The sequence below is a fragment of the Mesoplodon mirus genome (genome assembly GCF_964341445.2).
Source record: "Mesoplodon mirus genome assembly, chromosome: 2".
Lineage (NCBI taxonomy): Eukaryota > Metazoa > Chordata > Mammalia > Artiodactyla > Ziphiidae > Mesoplodon > Mesoplodon mirus.
Genome location: NC_138977.1, coordinates 122,405,934 through 122,424,859, shown reverse-complemented (window position 1 = coordinate 122,424,859; position 18,926 = coordinate 122,405,934). Strand labels below are relative to the sequence as shown.

Genomic DNA, 18,926 nt, shown 5'->3' with positions numbered 1-18,926 from the left:
CCGTTAACGCGCATGAGCGCGTTCAAAATCTGCGGGGTGCGGGGGGAGAGCTGGAGTCCGGCGCATGCGCACTGACAGCCTGGGTCTAGCTGCTGGGCTGTGCGCAGCCGTGGTGCTGTGCGCGTGGGAACCCAGTGGTGGTTTGACGTTGGCCCCGGAGATGTCGTGTGGATGCTGGTGGCTGGACTGACCCGCAGGGTCGGTCCGGTGAGGAGAGTACGTCGTGAGGTGGGTGTGGTAGGTGTGGTGTCGTGGCTCTCGAGACCTGAAGGACCTCGTCCCGACCCTCGGGTCTGTGGCGCGGACGCCGAGCCTTTCCGCAGGTTGCGGTGGGGTGCGGGGGGCTGGGGACGCGGCGGCCAGGCGGTGGAGTCGGCTTTTCAGAAAGTCCTCAGCCCGCTGCATACACGCGTTCTCTCCTCCGAGGGTGTCAGGTGGGTGCCGGTCGTTCGGCTTTAGCTGAGGAGGAGGTTGGGACGGTGTTGCCCTTGGTGTGGGGCCGGGGCGGGTGGTGTGTGAGGAAGGTCTGTGGCCCTGGGGCTTCGCCCTGTCAGGTGGCCTGGGCCGCCCTCGTGTCCCCCGGGCCGGGTGGAAGGTGGAGAAAGGCCTGCGCCCGAAGGGGGGTGGGGTCTGCCCTCCCGGCCCCAGAAGAGCGAGCAGGACGGCGGCCTCGGGTCTGCGGTGGAGCAGAATGCGAGCTGGACCTGAAGGACCCTGAAGCTTTGGGTCCGGGGAAGTGGGGGCGGGTGGCTCTTTCCAGATGCCCCCGGGATAGGAAGGCCTATGATGCCTTTCTGCCCCTTTCAACCGCACCTTGTGAAGAAGTGCAAAGTAGAGTAAAATACACTAGTAATGTCAGCATTCTGCAAATTTGGCCCGTCACTTCTGTAGTTCTGGTGGTGTTCTGTATAGGAAATAGACGTCGAACTCTGCTATGGCAATTCCCTGGCCGTCCAGTGGTTAGAACTCAGGGCTTTCACTGCGGTGGCCTGGGTTCCATCCCGGGCCGGGTCATTAAGATCCCGGAAGCCGTGTGGCATGGCCAAAAAAAGAAAAAAAGAAAAAAAAAGAAAGAAAGAAAAAGAAATCTTGCCCCACGTTAGTTTTGTCTTACTATTTCCTACTACGGGTTTTCTGGGCAAAGTAATTTTTATTTTCTTTTTCTTAAGTTATCATCTGAGTTGTTATGTTGGAATATTTACCTAATGAGAATACAGTGCTCTTTTGCCTTCTTTTTACGTACTTGTGGAGTGGTCTAGAAAAATTATTAATGTATTTTTCTATAAGTAATTATCCAGAGTGTTTGTTAGATGGACTTAGGAAGGTTGAAAGAGAAACCTACCACAGATCTGATAGGTACAGAATTTATAAAGTTAAAAGTCCTTAACTGTAAATGTTCTGGTTTTAATGATTGCAAAGATTAGTCCCCCAGACTTAACGGTAAGCAGTGTATTTGTCATGTATGTCCTGCCTCTTGTGGTCGTAAGGTAACTTTGATCCATGTTAGAGTGTTTGCACAGTCCAAAGGAAAACTGGCTCTTCTTCAGAAATAGCAATCTGCAGTTTATGAGCAAGATCAATATTAACAACTGGATGTTGGCTTCCTTAAATAAAGCTGAAAGACCATAGGTCAGAAAAATAAAGACTTTGGTGGTCCTCCCTCTTTTATTCCTATATATCCAATAAATCACTGTCTTGATTTCCCCCCTCCTTTTTTTTTTTTTTTTTTTTTTAAGGAAAACTTTCCTCTTTTTCTCCATCTCTGCCTTTTCTGTTTTCTAGCACCGACTTTCAGCTGAAACGTTCCAGGATTTTCTTTATTGGTGTTTTAGCCTTTTTTTTTTTGGCCGCACCACACAGCTTGCAGGACCTTAGTTCCCCGACCAGGGCTCGAACCCAGGCGCCGGCGGTGAAAGCAGGGAGTCCTAATCACGGGACTACCAGGGAATTCCCTAGCCTTCATTTTAATTACCTCCATTTCATCCTCTGCATTGCCCTCTGATCCTTCTGGTGTTTGCTGCGCCAGACTGAGTCACATCACTCATTAGCATGGCATACAAAGCCTTTGGTACTCTTACTCCTGCCTGCCTCCCATTCTCCTCTACCTTTGCACATGCTTTTCCCTCTCCAATGCTTTTCCTTTTGGATAACAGGGAAAATTCTGTTCATATTCAAAAGCAAGTACAGACCTCCACTGTGCTACAGAATTAATCACTAATTCCTCTGAAGTACACTTTTTAGGTACTATAATTCTCTTGTGGTTTGGGACTTTATAAAACAATTCTCACATTTGTGTTTCCTACCATGTGTATACTTATGGAAATTAGGAAGTATTTCACACCTGGTAGAGGGTTTTTGTATGGAATTGATAGGGATAACAATAGAAGCCCTTCCTTGTTGGCCCAACACCCCCGCATCGCTTTCATGCCCATTGTTTCCACTGACTCCTTACTGGACTATGGGACGTTGGGGTTTGGGGAAGGATATGGTCCTAGACTGAACCAGGAGGATCCATTCCTAGTTGTAGCCAGGTGTTTGGCGGCATGCTTGGTGTTGCCATGGCAAAGCTAGCACCTGTGATACAGGGGAATGTCATGCCCATGAAGAACTTGGGAGCTTGGAAGTAGACCTCTGTAACTTCTCTTGGTTCTTTACTGTTGGAGAATTCTTGGGCTGGCTGCATATAAGTTGAGGACTGGATGTCCTCGTGAGAGTAAGTAAGCCGGAGGCATGACTATGGCATGCAGACCCTTCTGATTCCTAAGGGCTGCTTATCCTCAGCTATGTCCACAGATACTCTGTTTATCTCTGCTCTGCAGGTAGTCTCACTACTCTCTAGTCTCACTACCTTCTGTGTACTGTGTGTATACATTCCGTGTATATATTTCATGGGGGCCATCAACCCAAATTGGGAAAGATATTCCCATCTTTATTTTTGTTAACCTCCTACTGAAATGTAACAGTTTAATGATTAGTAAAGCTAGCCACAGTAGAATTAGTAGACTTAGAAACACCCATCGCCTTGTCACTAAAATAAATGACATTTTCACATCACATTAGTATTCTTAGAGCTGTCTCAAATTTTTATCAAAACCTCAAACTTATAGTTATTAGACTACCACAATAAATTTTTATAAGTCAGCTTCATTAAGGTATAGTCAACATAAAGAGTCACAAATTTTAGTGTATAATTCTTTGCCTTTTGACAAATACATATAGTTATATAATGAACTCTAGAGTGCCATGATTTGTGTGTGGTAGTTATTAGACCCGTCAGTATTCTGGGCATTGAATCTAATTGTAAAGAAGCACATATACTACTATATTATACATCTGGTTTCTAAAATATTTCAGTTTGCTTGATTTCATTTGTAATCCTATGTATTTTATGTTAAATACTTAAATGTGTTATTCTGAAAGGGTCCATAGGATTCACCAGACTAAGTTTCTCCATGACACAAAAAGATTAAGAGCTTCTTCTTACTGTCCATCTTCCCACCACTATCTTAGGGTATGGTAGAATATAGGCACCTTTTAAGCCTTTAAGGTCTAGTTGGTTAGTCACTGATGAGGTCAGAAAGTGGCAATATGGTGACAAGTTTGCAGTTTGTTCCCCTTGATTTATTACAGCCTCATTGCATTTTATAAAACAGTTAGGGGAGGAAGGGATTGGATAGGAATTGAGAGAGGTCACATGGTATGATTTGCCTCAGTAGAAAACTTCCAGACAGAACCCCCTGATGAATGTAACCAATGGACTTAGAAAAAACTCCACAAATCTAATTTTTAAAAAATATATCTTTAGAGCATTGAAGAAAAATATTGAAAGCAATGACTTTGACACAAAAGGCATATAACAGAGTTTGGAAGAAGATAATCCTGAAAAATCTGATATCTCCTAACCCTTTAGTTGTTAGATACTTGTTATGTAGCCTTAGAGAATAATATTGTGGCAGTTCACCAAATACAGGTGAACTCCCTTGTGCCACCCCCTGCCACAATTCATTTGTGTGAAGGATGTACTGTCTATGCCAGGCTCCATTACCTCTTGACATGCTTCTGTGACCAAAGTGAAGGAGTGTAACCTGGGAATGCTGGGAACAGATATCTTTATAATATCTTTATGGTTTACATTTAATTTCTTTTTAGTAAAATTTTTTAGAATTTCAGTTAAAGTATATTCTTATTTCTTCATTTGCTTTAAAAGGTCATATTTACATTACCTCTGATGTATTTTTCAGTAAATATGCAATTATGGAAAAAATTTCTTTGACTCTTGTATCCTTTTCTGGTGACGTTTCTTTTACTTTTTTATTTAAAAAGTTTTTATATTATCCACTTTGGGACTTGAGACAGCTGGTCTATTTATTTATTTATTTTTTCATATGTATATGAAGCTGGTTTTTAATTTTTATTGGAGTATATTTGCTTTACAATGTTGTGTTAGTTTCTGCTGTACAGCACAGTGCATCAGTTATACATATACATATTGACATATCCCCTCTTTTTTAGATTTCCTTCCCATTTAGGTCACCACAGAGCATTGAGTAGAGTTCCCTGTGCTATACAGTAGGTTCTCATTATTTATCTATTTTATACATAGTAGTGTATATATGAGACAGCTGGTTTAAAATCACAACAAAAGAACAACAGGTTGAATAGAAATTAAAGGAGGAGGTGTAGCAATTTGAGAGGATATATCTGGTGCTAGATAGGGATTGGCACACTTTGTCTGTAAAGGGCCAGATAATCTTTTAAGCTTTGTAGGCCACTTTCTATTGACACTACTCAATTCTGCTGTTGTAGCATGAAAGCAAAAATAGACAACTTCTAAACAAATGAGTATCACTGTGTTCCAAAATCTTTATGGACACTGACATTTGAATTTCATGTAATTTCCGTGTCATGAAATATTATTTTGAATTTTAGCTCAACCATTCTTAGCTCATGGACCATACTAAACAGTGGGCTTGTACTTACAAATGGAATTTGTACTAAAAAGAATTTTTACTATTCTGTACTATTAACTTTGTACTATTACAATTTGTACTATTAAAGAGAAAATTAAAAAACAATCCCACTGTCATTGTGTCTTGGCATCCTTGCACCTTTCCACATAGGCCATGCCAGCAAAAGCTATTCTGAGTTTTGGCGGAATGCTTCGTACTCCTAGATCAAGAGACGATGAGAGGCTTGTAAGGAATCGTTATAGGACCTTCTGTCGCTTCCTTCTCTCCTCTGGGAGGTTGTCGTGAGACAGTTTCTCATTGTCTCTGGATTCTGATGAGTTCTGAGGCTTTCTGCCTTGCCCCCTCCCCGCCCCTTTCCCCCCTCCAAAATAAGACTTCAGAATATAAAACCACTTAGCTACAGGCTAGACCTGACTCCTCAGCATCGAAATACTCCACAACTTGCACTGCAGGCATTCAGCCTCTCTTGCTTTGGTCTCATCCTTTTTGGAGTGTGGAACAGGGATTTGGCACATCTTTCACTGTCTCTGTAAATAATAAACTGTCTGAATCTAGAAGTGGATTGTTTTATCTTTATCAGCAGAATCAGTCGGGTCTCACCCTGTCTTATGGGTGTGTGACAGTGCCCTGCTACTCATCTTCATCCAGGTCAGTCCTTTGACTCTTAAGAATTTGCATTTTGGGGGAAGAGCAGAGAAGGTTTAATCGACTCATTTATGATCTTAACAAACAGAACTGCAAAGCAAGAATGTCTTATCAATTCCACGAGTAATTAATTACTCAGTGCCTACTCTGTGCTGTGTATTGAGATACCCCAGTGAAGGGCTTTAGTTATAGTACTCTCTATAGACCTTCGGTGAACGAGTGGGGTAAAGGGAACACTCCCTCTTTGGGAATTGCTGCTAATAAACCAGTCATACAGCTGCAATATTCTCACATAAATCTGTATATGGCTGGAATTGATATGTATCCCTGGAGGCCAGCAGGAAACTTATTCATCAGATGGTGTGAGAGACCAGAATTATAAGACTGCTGGCCCTCAGAGCTGCCAAGCCATTTGCCATGATGGAGGCATTAGGAAGCCTTGTCCCTTTGCCCCTTTTCATTTTACTATGTTTGGCAAATGAATTTGACTGAGGCTGAGGGGAAAAAAAATTGAACCAGGGTTTCAAATGAAATCAGTTAAGTTCTCCTTTCAAAAGGCCACAGCCAGAAATTTTAAAATTAAATTATCCACTGCTGGAGATAACATGGAGAAACATTTGCTGTTATACACTCTTAAGTGGAAGATTATGTTAGTACCACATTTCTTCAGAGCAGTTCGACACTATAAATATGTGGAACTTGACCTGGTAATTCTAGTTCTAAGAATTTATTTCTTATGAAATAATCAGATATATGCATAAACTTGTGTATCAAAGTGTTAATTATGGCATGCTCATTATTGTAAAATATTAAAGAGAACACACATTTGTAAACCCATACAACCCATACAAAGGATTACTCCACAGTTAATTCTTTTTTTTTTTTTTTTTTTTGCGGTACGCGGGCCTCTCACTGCTATGGCCTCTCCCGTTGCGGAGCACAGGCTCCGGACGCGCAGGTTCAGCGGCCACGGCTCACGGGCCCAGCCGCTCCGCGGCATGTAGGATCTTACTGGACCGGGGCACAAACCCGCGTCCCCTGCATCGGCAGGTGGACTCCCAACCACTGCGCCACCAGGGAAGCCCCAAAGTTAATTCTTTAATTGAGGCATATCTATAGGAAAGATACCCATGATTTTATGTGTGTGGATATATATATATATATATATATATATATATATATATATATATATATATTTATTTATATATATATATATGAAGTTGTTAACAGCTATTTTTCATAAGTAGATTGGATTATGGAATTTTTTTCTTTTAATTGTCTTTGCTTTCTTATTTTTCTGTAACACACATGTATTGCTCTTATGATAAGAGTTGATTTTAAGTAAGTAAATAATTTAAAAGCCCTTATCATCAAGGCATTACCCTTCAGCCAAAAATAAGAAAGAAAAATAAAATGTGGGGACTTCCTTGGTGGTCCAGTGGATAAGATTCCATGCTTCCAAGACAGGGGGCAAGGGTTAGATCCCTGGTTGGGGAACTAGGATCCCACATGCCGCGTGGTGAGGCCCCAAAATAAAAATAAAAATAAAAGAAAATGATTGTTTTTTTATATGTGGTGATTACAAATCACAAGTTAGGTTTCATTACAGATTTTTTAAATGCAATTAAAGAATCTTCCAGTAAATTCATCTTTTTTTCTTCTTTTTTTTTTTTTCCTTTGGCTGTGCGGCATGTGGGATCTTAACCACTGGACCACCAGGGAAGTCCCAAACTTATCTTTCTTTACATAGAGAAATCATAAATGCTTTTCTCCCCAAGGGCTCCAGGAAGGAGAAATCAATTTTGGTGGCTTACTCTGTGAGGACATAAGTACACTTCATCATTAGCTGCGTGGTTGTTAGGCTGTGCCCTCCAGACCTGCAGACCTTGTAATTGCCCAGCCGAGAGACTGAAGAAAGAGCCTGGAGAGAGCGACACAGAGACATTAATGGTTTATTGGATAGGGAGTCTTACAAGTCTTACAATTCAGTAGATGTGAAAATTGATGACCAGAGAAGTCACTTAAGTCACGGTTACATAGTAATGAAAAGTGGAAGAGGAATCAAATCTTAGCATCTTGGCTCCAGAGTCCATGTTCTTAAACATAGATCAGTGGTTCCTTAAATAAGCTTGCGTTCCAGTGAGCTAGAGGGCTTGATGAAACACAGATGGCTGGGTCCCACTTCAGAGTTTCTGACTCAGAAGTTCTGAGCTGAGGCCTGAGAATTTGCATGTCTAACAAGTTCCAGATACTGCTCCTGATGCTGCTGGCCTCAGGCACACTTTGAGAACCACTATATTATTACCTTAATTAAATGTTATTGAAGTGACCTCCATTTGACTCTCAAACTAGGAAATAAAAGAGAAGAGGGGCTTCCAAATATTCTGGAATGGTGATGTTATTAGGGACAATACAAACTATTTTTGCTGTTTAAGTAGAGGAGAGAGATCAGAGCATGGGGAGAGCAAGGGAAGAAGAAATTGACACTTAGCATTTACTGGGCACCTCTTTTGTGCCAAGCCTGTGCCAGGTGCTTCATGTTCAGAATACCATCATGCCATAGTATGAAGTAGGCTGTGATATCCCCATTTTACAGACTAGAAAACTGAAGTCGAGTGATGTTAAGTCACTTAGCTAAAGTTATAGAGTGACTAAGGTAGGATAAGAATTCAGCTTTGTCTACGCTTGTGGCTTTTCCTCAAAACCACCTTGGAAATGTGTGTCTTCAGAGGGCATTTGGAGAGACCCTGTCTGAATGAGCAGAAAACTAAAATTCTGGGTTAATTGTCTAATACATGAAATGGAACTATCTTTAAGAATGTGAAAGTGGTGATGTGGGAACTGGGGAGACGCTAAGTCTTGCTTTACCTATATTTGCATGAAAATGGCCTATTTAAATGATTTACCTCTCAGGTATTAACCTGGGCAAGGGAATTGCAAGAGTCTCAGGGTAGCCATGCAAGAAGTGACTTGACCTGACAACAGCTTTGGATTTCAAATGACAAAGGGGGTCAATTGCCCATGAAAATACCTGTTTGGGGCCGAATTGTGCCCCCTCTCTCCCAATTCACTTGTTCAAGTCCTCACCCCCAGTATCTCAGAATATTATGTATTGGAAGATAGGGCCTTTAAAGAGGTAATCGAGTTAAAATGAGGGCATTAGGGTGGGCCATAATCCAATAAGACTGGTGTTCTTATAAGAAGAGATTGGGACAAACACAGAGAAAGGAACACATGAAGATACAGGGAGAAGGCTGCTCATTTTTTTGCTTTTTGCACTACTGTTATCCCCATCTTAAAAGTGTTGACCCATTGTAGGAGCTCAATAAACATTTATCCTTAAGCTAAATTAAAATGAATTAAACAAAAAATTGAATGGAAAAATCTACACGAGTTAATTTTTACCTCATGGAAAAATATGTTGCACCAAAAACTCCCTGGTCTTGGACTCCTCCATTGCTCATTAATATACCCGTCATCTTGTTTGTGGACAGGATGATGCAGCATGAGCAAGGCCCTCAGCCATGCAGGTGTCTGGAGGTAAAGATGAGAATCCCAGGAGCAGAGCAGGAGGAGCTATGGAAGGGGCACAGAGCTGGCACTTGGGCCAAGTAAGGGGGCCTCACAGGGTTACTCCCAGTAGACTGGCTCTGGGCTGCTTTCTGCCACCATAGATACAATTTGCAGGTATGAGGGTGTGCACCCACCTGACCCAGGTGTTAGTCACAGGATGGGCACTTGGCAAAATAACTGACCTGGGTAAAAGGCCTTGAGTGTGAATTACAAAGAATCTCCCACAGAGAGAAAACAAGCCCCTGTAATCACATCACAGAGTTCAGCTCACTGATTCTGAATACAGCTACTGCTTACCTTTTGTCATCTGGAACACATGGCCCCTGGTCCCCATCAGCCCCAGTACTCTTGACTAGTCATGCCACGTGAATTGCCAATGAGATAGCTCTTAGGATGAAAACATAATGATAGTAACCAGCCCCTTTCCCTAAATGAAATGCAGCTGGATTTCTTTGCCCATCTTTCAGCTCAGAGTCAAAATCAAAGTCTCTGGATATAGAGTTGGGGGGACTAGAAATAGGAAACAGCATATCATTTCAAACGGTTTCAGAAGGCAGGGGGCTGGAAAGGTGTTGGACCTGGGAGGACAGGGGCTGGAGGGAAAAATCACAGAAGCAGGCCCTGGTTCCAGTCCTGCCAGTGACTTGCTAAGTGATCCAAGGGAGTCATTTGTTCTCTGAGCTTCAGTTTCCTCATCTGCCAAACAGAGGTTTTAGCTATTTCCTCCTAGTCATCTCTAGAAAGCTGTTACTAAAACACATTAGAAATGGTCAGGCCAATAGTTTAATGTTGGTAACACAATGTGAAATATCCTTATCAATAAATGAAATAATACTGGTCAGGGCTTAATTGCTATGTCCGAATTTATTGCTCTGTCTGAATTTAGAGGCTCAGGTGGGGAAAGGTGTTACCAGATTGATAAAATTCATATTTGAGTCATCGTCCATGACATGTGCTAGCACCTAATGGGTTCTGGGCTCTCTTTTTGATACTTGGGGGTCCAGAGTTCGTTCCTCATGAAACTTACACCTTGAAAAAACACACTTTAAACGTACAGAGTCATCAAGTAACTCAACAGTCAAGTAACTACAGGAATAGAAGGAAACCAAGAGATGAAGTGGTCAGCTCTGTAAGGAAAGTCAACATAGCCTACCTCCTTAATCATGACTTACCATATTCAAGACTGTGTCCCTCAGAATCGTTGCTGCTTCAATAGGAAGGAATAGAAAAGAAACTTGGAAAAATAAAACATTTTTTTTTTTTTCTTTTTTTTCTTTTTGCGGTATGCGGGCCTCTCACTGCTGTGGCCTCTCCCGTTGCGGAGCACAGGCTCCGGACGCGCAGGCTCCGGACGCGCAGGCTCAGCGGCCATGGCTCACGGGCCCAGCCGCTCCGCGGCATATGGGATCCTCCCAGACCGGGGCACGAACCCGTATCCCCTGCATCGGCAGGCGGACTCTCAACCACCGCGCCACCAGGGAGGCCCCAAATAAAACATTTTTGAGTGAGATAAAAAGCAGAAGGAAACCCACAGTTAATTTAACTCAAAGTACTGGGTTCAGTGAGTGTGAGCATAGTAGGTTCCTTTACTCAAGACAAATGTCTGTTCAGAGTTAAAGCAGGAGCTGGAAAACCTTAAGGCAAACAGAAGTCAAATTTTCAGAGAGGTACAAACAAAGGTCATGGATACAGAGGGACAGGAGCAATTAACATGGGATGGGGGGCAGCTGGGAATCAGTGAAAAGTTTACAGAGGAGATGGCATTTTAGGGAAGCTTTGCAGGGTTAGTATTTCAGCCGATAGAGGAGGAGAGAGACTGGAGAGCCATCTAGCCAAAACTCAGGCATGAAAATACATTGGGTGTGGGGAAATGCAGTGGGGAATGAGGCTGGAAAGATAAGCTGTGATGAGATGACAGGGCCCAGTCTAGGATGACACACGTGAGGTGCCTGGGGTGCACAATTTAAGGAAGCATTCACTCTCGGGGTCGGACAAGCAGGGTTGGCACAGTGGCTTTGGTCATTAAGTAGAGGGTTGATGTCAAAATCTCCCACATGAGAGACTTCTGCTTCTGGTAAGATGGAGTAGATGTACCTTTCCCTATGCTTCCCACTAACTGCAGCTAAAAACCCTGAACATATAAAACAAACATAAGACTCTGACAGATGGAGAGATGAAAACAGACAAGCTTAGTAATCTTGAGATCCAAGGAAACATGGTGGTGAGTGCCCTGGATTTTGTTTTCACTTCATATTTCCAGACTTGGAGCCAAAGAAGCTGGCAACCTGGAAACACCAGTGGGTGCAGACAGAAAAAGCCCAACAAAAGCCTGCTGTTTCTAGCCAAAGGACCAGGAAACAGGCAGCCTAGAAAGAAGGAAATAACTGCTGTGTTCCAGCCAAATGCCACAGAAAAAACTGTGGTCCCACTTCTCCACCCCTTCCTGTCCCCCACAGCAGAGACTACATGCAGAAACTAGACTTCCATTTTCACCAGGCTCTAAAGAGGTGTCCCAACCCCCTCTCTCAGGTTAGTGCCCGAGAAGCCTGAGTAGAGCTGAGACCTGCATCCCTTCCCAGCCCCTGTGGTGTCAGTGGAGACCTTGGGAAGTCTGGACTTCCACCCTCATCTGGTGGAGATGAGGCACTGTTCCACCTAACTGACGCGGTGATACTAGAAGAAGCCTAGTGGAAATTCAGGACTTTATCTCCCAGCAGTAACAAAGCCACCTCCAATGTGGTGTCATTGGAGACCAAAGCACGAGGGTTTTTTTTCTAAAGTCTTTACCATAAGAACCTAATTGAGTTCCTAGAGGTAGCAATCATGAAAGTGTGTCCCCCACCACCAAAAACAAAACAAAACTCAGCCTCCAGGAGGATTTTGGTTTTGTTTTGTTGTTTTTGTTTTGTTGTTTTTCTTTGTTTTCTCTCTCAAGCTAGTCCTCATTCAGCCTCCAGCAATTCATCAATTACTATTTAATTGTTCCTACCCATTGCTGGCTCCAGCAGTGACTTCTCCTGGTGTACTGTATGCCATGATTCTCTGTATTCACCTGTCTCTTAACTTTTGGGGGTGGCTATTTTCCATGTGACTTCAATTCTCTTGTTAACTTAAGAAGACTTGTTGATTTTCAGTTTATTCCAATTTTTTTTCTTGTTTTGAGGATGACAGTTCCCGAGCTGTTTACATTTTGGAGTGGAAATTGGAAGGTCCGTGTTCATTTTTATTTACTTTTTCTTTCGGTTCCTTAGACTGGATAATCTCAATTGACCTGTCTTCACTTTCTTCTCCCTGCTCAAATCTGTTGTTAAGCCCCTCCAGTGAATTTTTTTTCAGTTATTGTACTTTCGAACTCCAGAATTTCCATTTGGTTCTTTTAAAAAATAATTTCTCTCTCTATTGATCTTCTCTATTGGAGACATTATTCTCATACTTCCCTTTAGTTCTTTAGAAGTGGTTTACTTTGGGGATTTCCCTGGTTGTCCAGTGGTTAAGATTCCGTGCTCCCAATGCAGGGGTCCCTGGTTTGATCCCTGGTCAGGGAATTAGATCCCGCATGCCTCAACTAAGAGCCCACATGCTACAACTAAAAGATCCTGCACGTGGCAATGAAGATCCCGTGTGCTGCAATTAAGACCCAGTGCAGCCAAATAAATAAATAAATAAATATTAAAATAAAAAGAAGTGGTTTACTTTGGACATGTTTAAAATAGCTGATTTAAAGTCTTTGTCTAGTAGAGCCAACATCTGGGCTTCTTCAGGGAAAGTTTTTTTTTTTTAAATTTTTATTGGAGTATAGTTGATTTACAATGTTGTGTTTCAGGTATACAGCAAAGTGAATCAGTTAGACATATACATATATCCACTCCTTTTTCTTTTCTTTTCTTTTTTTTTTTTTAGATTTCTTTTCCCATATAGGCCATTACAGAGTATTGAGTACAGTTCCCTGTGCTATACCACAGGTTCTTAATAGTTATCTATTTTATATAAGGTAGTGTGTATATATCAGTCCCAATCTCCCAATTTATCCCCCCCCCCAGGGAAAGTTTTTATTGACTGCTTCCCTCCTTCCCCTTTTTATGGGCCATGCTTTCTTGTTCCTTTGCATATCTTTCATTCTTTTGTTGAGAACTGCACATTTAAAATAATATAGATAATATAGAGTTCCCTGGTGGCCTAGTGGTTAGGATTCCGGGCTTTCACTGTCATAGCCTGGGTTAAGTCCCTGGTTGGGGAACTGAGATCCTGCAAGTCACACACCACGGCCAAAAAGAAGCAAGAAAAAATAATATAACATAGCACCTCTAGAAATCAGGTTCTCCCCACTCTCCAGGGTTTGTTGTTGTTGTTTGTTTAGTGACTTTTCTCAACTAATTCATTGTAAAGTCTGTATTCTTTATTGTGTGTGGACACTGAAGTCTCTGTTGATTAGCTTAGTAGTCAGCTAATGATTGGCTACTAAGCATTTAAGATTACCTTAAATGCCTGGAACCAGTATACCTCCCAGTCTTTCATGAGGGGTTCTGTGTGCCTACTGGGGCATGCCTTCAACAGTATCAGCCAAGCAGTTGAAAACTCTGCCTTTGCCTTCACTTCCTGCTTGGGAAAAGCTTCAAGGTCAGCCAGGGTTGAATGCATAGGGCCATCTCATGTCTTTCTTGAGCATGCTCACAACCCTGCATGCACACAGCTCTATACATGTGCATGGACTTCTAGACTCCCACAGATATGTCAGAGCTGTTCAAAACTCCTATGAACATCTAATTTACCAGCTTTTCCTTTAAGCTTTTTGGCTAGTCTGTCAGTTGCCCCAAATAATGCAATGCCTCAAAGAGCCAGGAAGTTAAAACATTTTGTCCAAAGTTCTGTGAGGAGAAGACTTTTTGCACTGAGTGGACTCCAAGTTAGGTCAAATGCAAATAGCTTTGCAAGCAAGTGACGTCTTCCAGAAAACCAGCAGATGAGTCAGATAATGACAGTTCTTTGGGAATGAGACTCTGAAAGGGCTCTACCTCTGTTCTGCTCCCTCTGGTGGCTGCGTTGGAATCTAGGCTATTGAAAATAAGGCTACCATAGAGCTGGAGAGTGAATGATGGAACAGTGCCACAAAGCATGCTGTTCAATACTGAGATTCAGTTCTTAAATAAATGTTTCCTGAGCTGCTGAAAGCTTAGAGTTAGTATCCAGAGTCAGAAAAACCTGATTCTGACAATTTCTTTTTTTGCCAGATTTTTCATTGCTTTTACAGAGGAGAGAATTTTCAGAGATCTTATGCCACCATTTTGGGTTATATCTCCCCTGCAGTTTGTAACCTCACCCAGGGTTTGGCCAGAGCAGCAAGGAATAACCCTTTGTAGTTAAAGTAATTCCCTCATTTAATGGAACCAGCTTTGCTGGTGTGAGTACCTTGAAATCACAGAAACCCGATTTAGAACAGATATCCTCTTCAAATTGCTTTTTGAAATCTTTTTGTCTTAACTATAAATTAGGATAATATTCTGAAGTCAGTGAACCTATATCCAAATCCTGTTCAAAGCTACAAGTATATACTATTTCATTGTGTTGCTAAAACATAAAGTCTAACCAGTCTTCTATGACTGTACTTTTAGATATGGGTATTTTCAGATATTAGCCTCCCCACATCACTGTCTTTTTATTTTATTGAAATCCCAAATTCGCTTCCCCCCCCAAATTTGCTTTTGATTAACAGTCAAGCCTTAAATGGTCCTCTGAGAGAAACAAAATCTGAAAAGGTGAGATTGAAATTAAATGATTTAAAATAGTATTGGGGCATTCACATTTCCATTGGTGCTAAAATATATCTGAACATGGAATGGAATTCAGAACTCCATGAAAGAGAGCTGGTGACAAAAGAGGTGATGTCACACAGCCTAAGGCCTGATAGTCATACAAGTTGGAGATGGACAGTGGTTGTCCATTCTGGTTGCACTGGTGGAGACTGTGCTTCTAAAAGCGAGCTCTTCAAACTTCTATCTCAATTACTCCTAACAGGATAATTAGAATTTTCTTTCTCAATTTAAGGGTTTGAGAAATTCCTGATAAGATGCACTGTTCCCTGAAGTTGATTTTAATTGTAATTTTTTTAAACTGTCAGCATTTATCCAGCGTTGATGGCTTAGATGCTCGTAAGTATGCTTTGGCAGTTCGATTGTTTATTCCTCTCTTCTGGCTCACTTTTCCCCAGTTTCAGGGAGTCAGATTAAACAAATTGCTTCTTCCACACAAATGGGACTTCCTGGAAAGATTTAGCGTTTAGGAGGAAAAATGGCAGTTGTCAGAGGGAGAATTGAAAGCTTCCTTTTCCTGAAACACATATCGCTTACAAAATAGATTAGTATATTCTTAGTATTTTTGAACATAACATTTAAAAAAAGTCATTCCCTTAATAATTGCCATAGAAGATTTTTAAGCCTGATGTACAGGCAAGGGTTTAATTCTGACTCTGAAAGGGAACATATTTCAGGAGGCCCAGGTGTTTGGGAATAAAACCATTTGCTCAAGTGCAGGCTGGTTATTTACAGCTGCACTTTACTGCATGTGAAAGAGAGAAAAAGATTCTTCCCACTTTCTTTCCTTCCTTCTCTCTGGACTTTGCATTTCAGTCCCATCTCATTTAGAAATGAACCCTTTCCCCCGTCTCTGGGCCAGCTTAGGGTCCTGGGCCGCCCCCGCCAGGAAGACTCATTTGTGTTTTACACGCATAAGGATCTGTGGTTTGGGTTCATTCTTCCTCCACTGAAGGAAGCATATTGAGGTTGCTAGGTGGCTGTGGGGAGGGAAACCACATTCACTGCTTGCCTGCACTTCTCTGCCTAGGTAAAGCTTCCCAGAACATTAACGTGATAATTACGCTGTGCATTTATGGCGGTATCCTTTTGGCTGTGCTTGTGCTGACTGCTGCTGTCTTCTGTCTTTACTACAAAGTAACCAACGCATTGAAGTGAGTGATGTGGGTAAGAGTGGCTAACACTCCCTCAGATGGGATCCTGGGGTTCTGTGCTTGAGTAGGGTCATTCCTTGCCCCATGGCCGCACCCTGGGTGAGGTCAGGAACAGCGGGAGGGTTTGAGACGACAAAGGCAGTGCGTGTAGAATCTTGGTTTCTTCGCCTTCCTGTTTGGGGCTGTGAGCTCATAAGTAGAAGGTTCTCAGCCAGGTGGCTCTGTGTTGCTTTGCTGTCACTTGGCCTCATTGAGTTTACCGTCCGCTGGCTAATTCCACAGCACTGCAGACTGAAGACTGTGTGAATGAGTCTCTCTGCCTGTGTTCACTTAGAGGACGGGCTGAGTTGATCTTCTCTTGCCTGAGTTGGGGAGCTCTCAGTGTGTCCTTGGCCTTGGGGACAGTGAGGTGGGCCTATAGGACTTTGGGGGAAGCTGAGTTGTGTGAAGATCCTGGGGTTTGCCTAACAAGTGTAGATCAGAAAAGTGAGCATTAGATTTTGGGGAAAGGAACGTTCAAATATGGGGGAGATGGGTTGTCAGAAGCAGTGGTGTTCCCATTCATTAACGTTCCAAGGAGGCAGCATAAGTTGTTGAACAGAGTCCTGCATCAAGCTTTCAATGACCTGCCTTTTATTTACAGCTCCTCCTCTGCTTGTATGTGTTTGATCAAGGCACTGTGTTTCTCCATGTCTCAGATTCCTTGTCTAATAATGGGGAGAAAAAACAAACAAAACAGAAGCAGTGGTTTTCCCATTCTAGGGAAGTTATGCCTGTGTGCTGGAAGGTGAATCCCAGCACCCAGGGGACGGCTGACTTTGGCACCTGTCATGCTCTGCACTTGGAGGACTTGCAGTGATCATCTGGGTGACCCACACTTGCAATTCACTCTCCCTTTTTTGCTGTAACCTGATTTTACATTTCTGGCAATGTTAGGAGAGAAAGGGATTAGACAGGAACTTGGGACGGGGGCAGAGCACTTTACTCTTGGGCTGGTGTCATGTGTTTGATTGGCTCCAGTCCTAAGCTTCTGAGATACCTTTCACAAGTTGTAACAAATGGACTGAGAAGAAAAATTCTAATCCTATGCTCTGTGTATGTCTTTTCTTAAGAGTTCCAAAGGAACCTATTTGTTCAGCCTGAAAAAATGATCCAGCCATGGTCACCCAGGACAAGGTCACTGCGGCCATCACCAATGGGTCTTATCGCAACCTCCGATGCTGTGATGAATGTAACTTGTATGCTGGCTTTGATCCCCTGTCATGGTGCTTCTGTGATGCATACGAGGGAATCTGACTTGGGTGGGCACAAATATCTTTGTGAGCAGTATTTCTTTCTTAGTAGAATGTTTTATTATTCAAGTCAAGTTCTGTCTCTCTGGTTTACGTTATATGATGTACTATGTAACATAGTTATGTACTTTTGAATAAATGAAATACTGAAAATAATCCTCTCTGCCTCCAGTATTGTTGTTGTTTGTTATAAAAGTACTGAAATTTGTGTAGTACCCACTTTGGGACTTGGGGCAGCTAGCTTATAAAGTTATACTGCAATATAAGGAGAGTTAGAGTAGAAAACACACCTATATATCCAACCCCAGAAAAAAAATATTGATCTTAGAGTGTTTCTAGTTTCAGACCCTGCTAAATTTCCCACGCTCGGCCCTCCTCCTTCTAAGGGTTTCATTCACTCTCATCCAGCTACTCTACCATGGGCAGTTGTTACACTGCCCTGGAGGGAAACTGCATTCATCCCAGAGGGAGAACAGCCAGGTGGGCTACCTCTGGGTTGAGGTTGCCTGATATGTGCAGTCATGGGGTTGAGCTCTGTGGTGTCAAAAGGACATTTTAAAAACCTGAGATTCCTCCTCCTGCTATCCTGCAAATCTTCAGAAGCAGATTTTTTTCTTCTTTTTGGATCACTTTAACACTGATTATTGCTGACTCAGCTGTCAGTGTCTTTAACTGCAAACAGGAGCCTCCCGCTGAATGGTGAAGCCCAGAACCTCCTGGTCTCAGCAGTAGGCAGGAGGGTTGCACCCCTTGTCACTCCTGCTCGTCTGCTCCCTTCTGTTCCCGCTCTTTCCTCTGAGCCTCTGGAACCCCCTTCTAACCATAGACTCTCCATTTGTAACCACAATTTGTTCTTTATTTTAAAAAAAATTTTGAAATGTTGATAGCACATATTTAATTTTTTTCTTTTTGTGGTACGCGGGCCTCTCACTGTTGTGGCCTCTCCCGTTGCGGAGCACAGGCTCCGGTGCGCAGGCTCAGCAGCCATGGCTCACGGGCCCAGTCGCTCCGTGGCATGTGGGATCTTCCCGGACCGGGGCACGAACCTGTGTCCCCTGCGTCGGCAGGCGGACTCTCAACCACTGTGCCACCAGGGAAGCCCCTATGCGGAATTTTTTATCCCCTTGGTCTCCCAAACACACTGGATGTCTGTTGGGTAGTCTCCTGGATGCAGCGGACTGGAAAATGAACCGGAGAGACTAGAAATGACCCCTCCACATCCTCCTGAAATGACAGGAAAAAGGACGCCAGGATGTGCCTCCCTGGCATCACTTATGTGATCCCACTAACGACTGCCTCACAGCCAGTGGCCTGGTGGAGTCAGGCTGCCGTCGGATGGATCTTTAGCCTAAACGTCTCCTGGGAAGGAGAGTCCATTCAATCTAATTCTTATGGGTCAAAAAGTATTAATGCATGAGAGCTCCCTGCCTTTCTCCCTCCCTCTATCATCTGATGAAGAAAATATCTTTGTCCTGTCTGTTTACT

At 42.8% G+C, this 18,926-nt stretch overlaps 1 protein-coding gene and 1 long non-coding RNA gene across 4 annotated transcripts in view; one reads left to right on the top strand and one right to left on the bottom strand.

Moving 5' to 3' along the window:
- The window catches only part of LOC309798725 (ATPase PAAT-like), a 64,193-nt gene that overhangs the window by 39,527 nt on the left and 5,740 nt on the right, over positions 1-18,926 (bottom strand). Inside the window, exon 5 of one of the 3 annotated variants that reach the window (XM_082611280.1) lies at positions 10,751-15,444. The exons of 1 other annotated variant lie outside the window; for it this stretch is intronic. The gene's annotated coding sequence lies outside the window, so the exon portion shown is untranslated. Of the gene's footprint in view, positions 1-10,750; positions 15,445-16,201; positions 16,614-18,926 lie in introns of those variants that run through there. One more of the 3 variants, XM_082611278.1, reaches the window with a different exon arrangement.
- LOC309798729 lies at positions 78-17,597 on the top strand. Its single transcript, XR_014293222.1, has 2 exons — positions 78-228; positions 17,262-17,597. It is a non-coding gene; the product is annotated as an uncharacterized lncRNA (long non-coding RNA).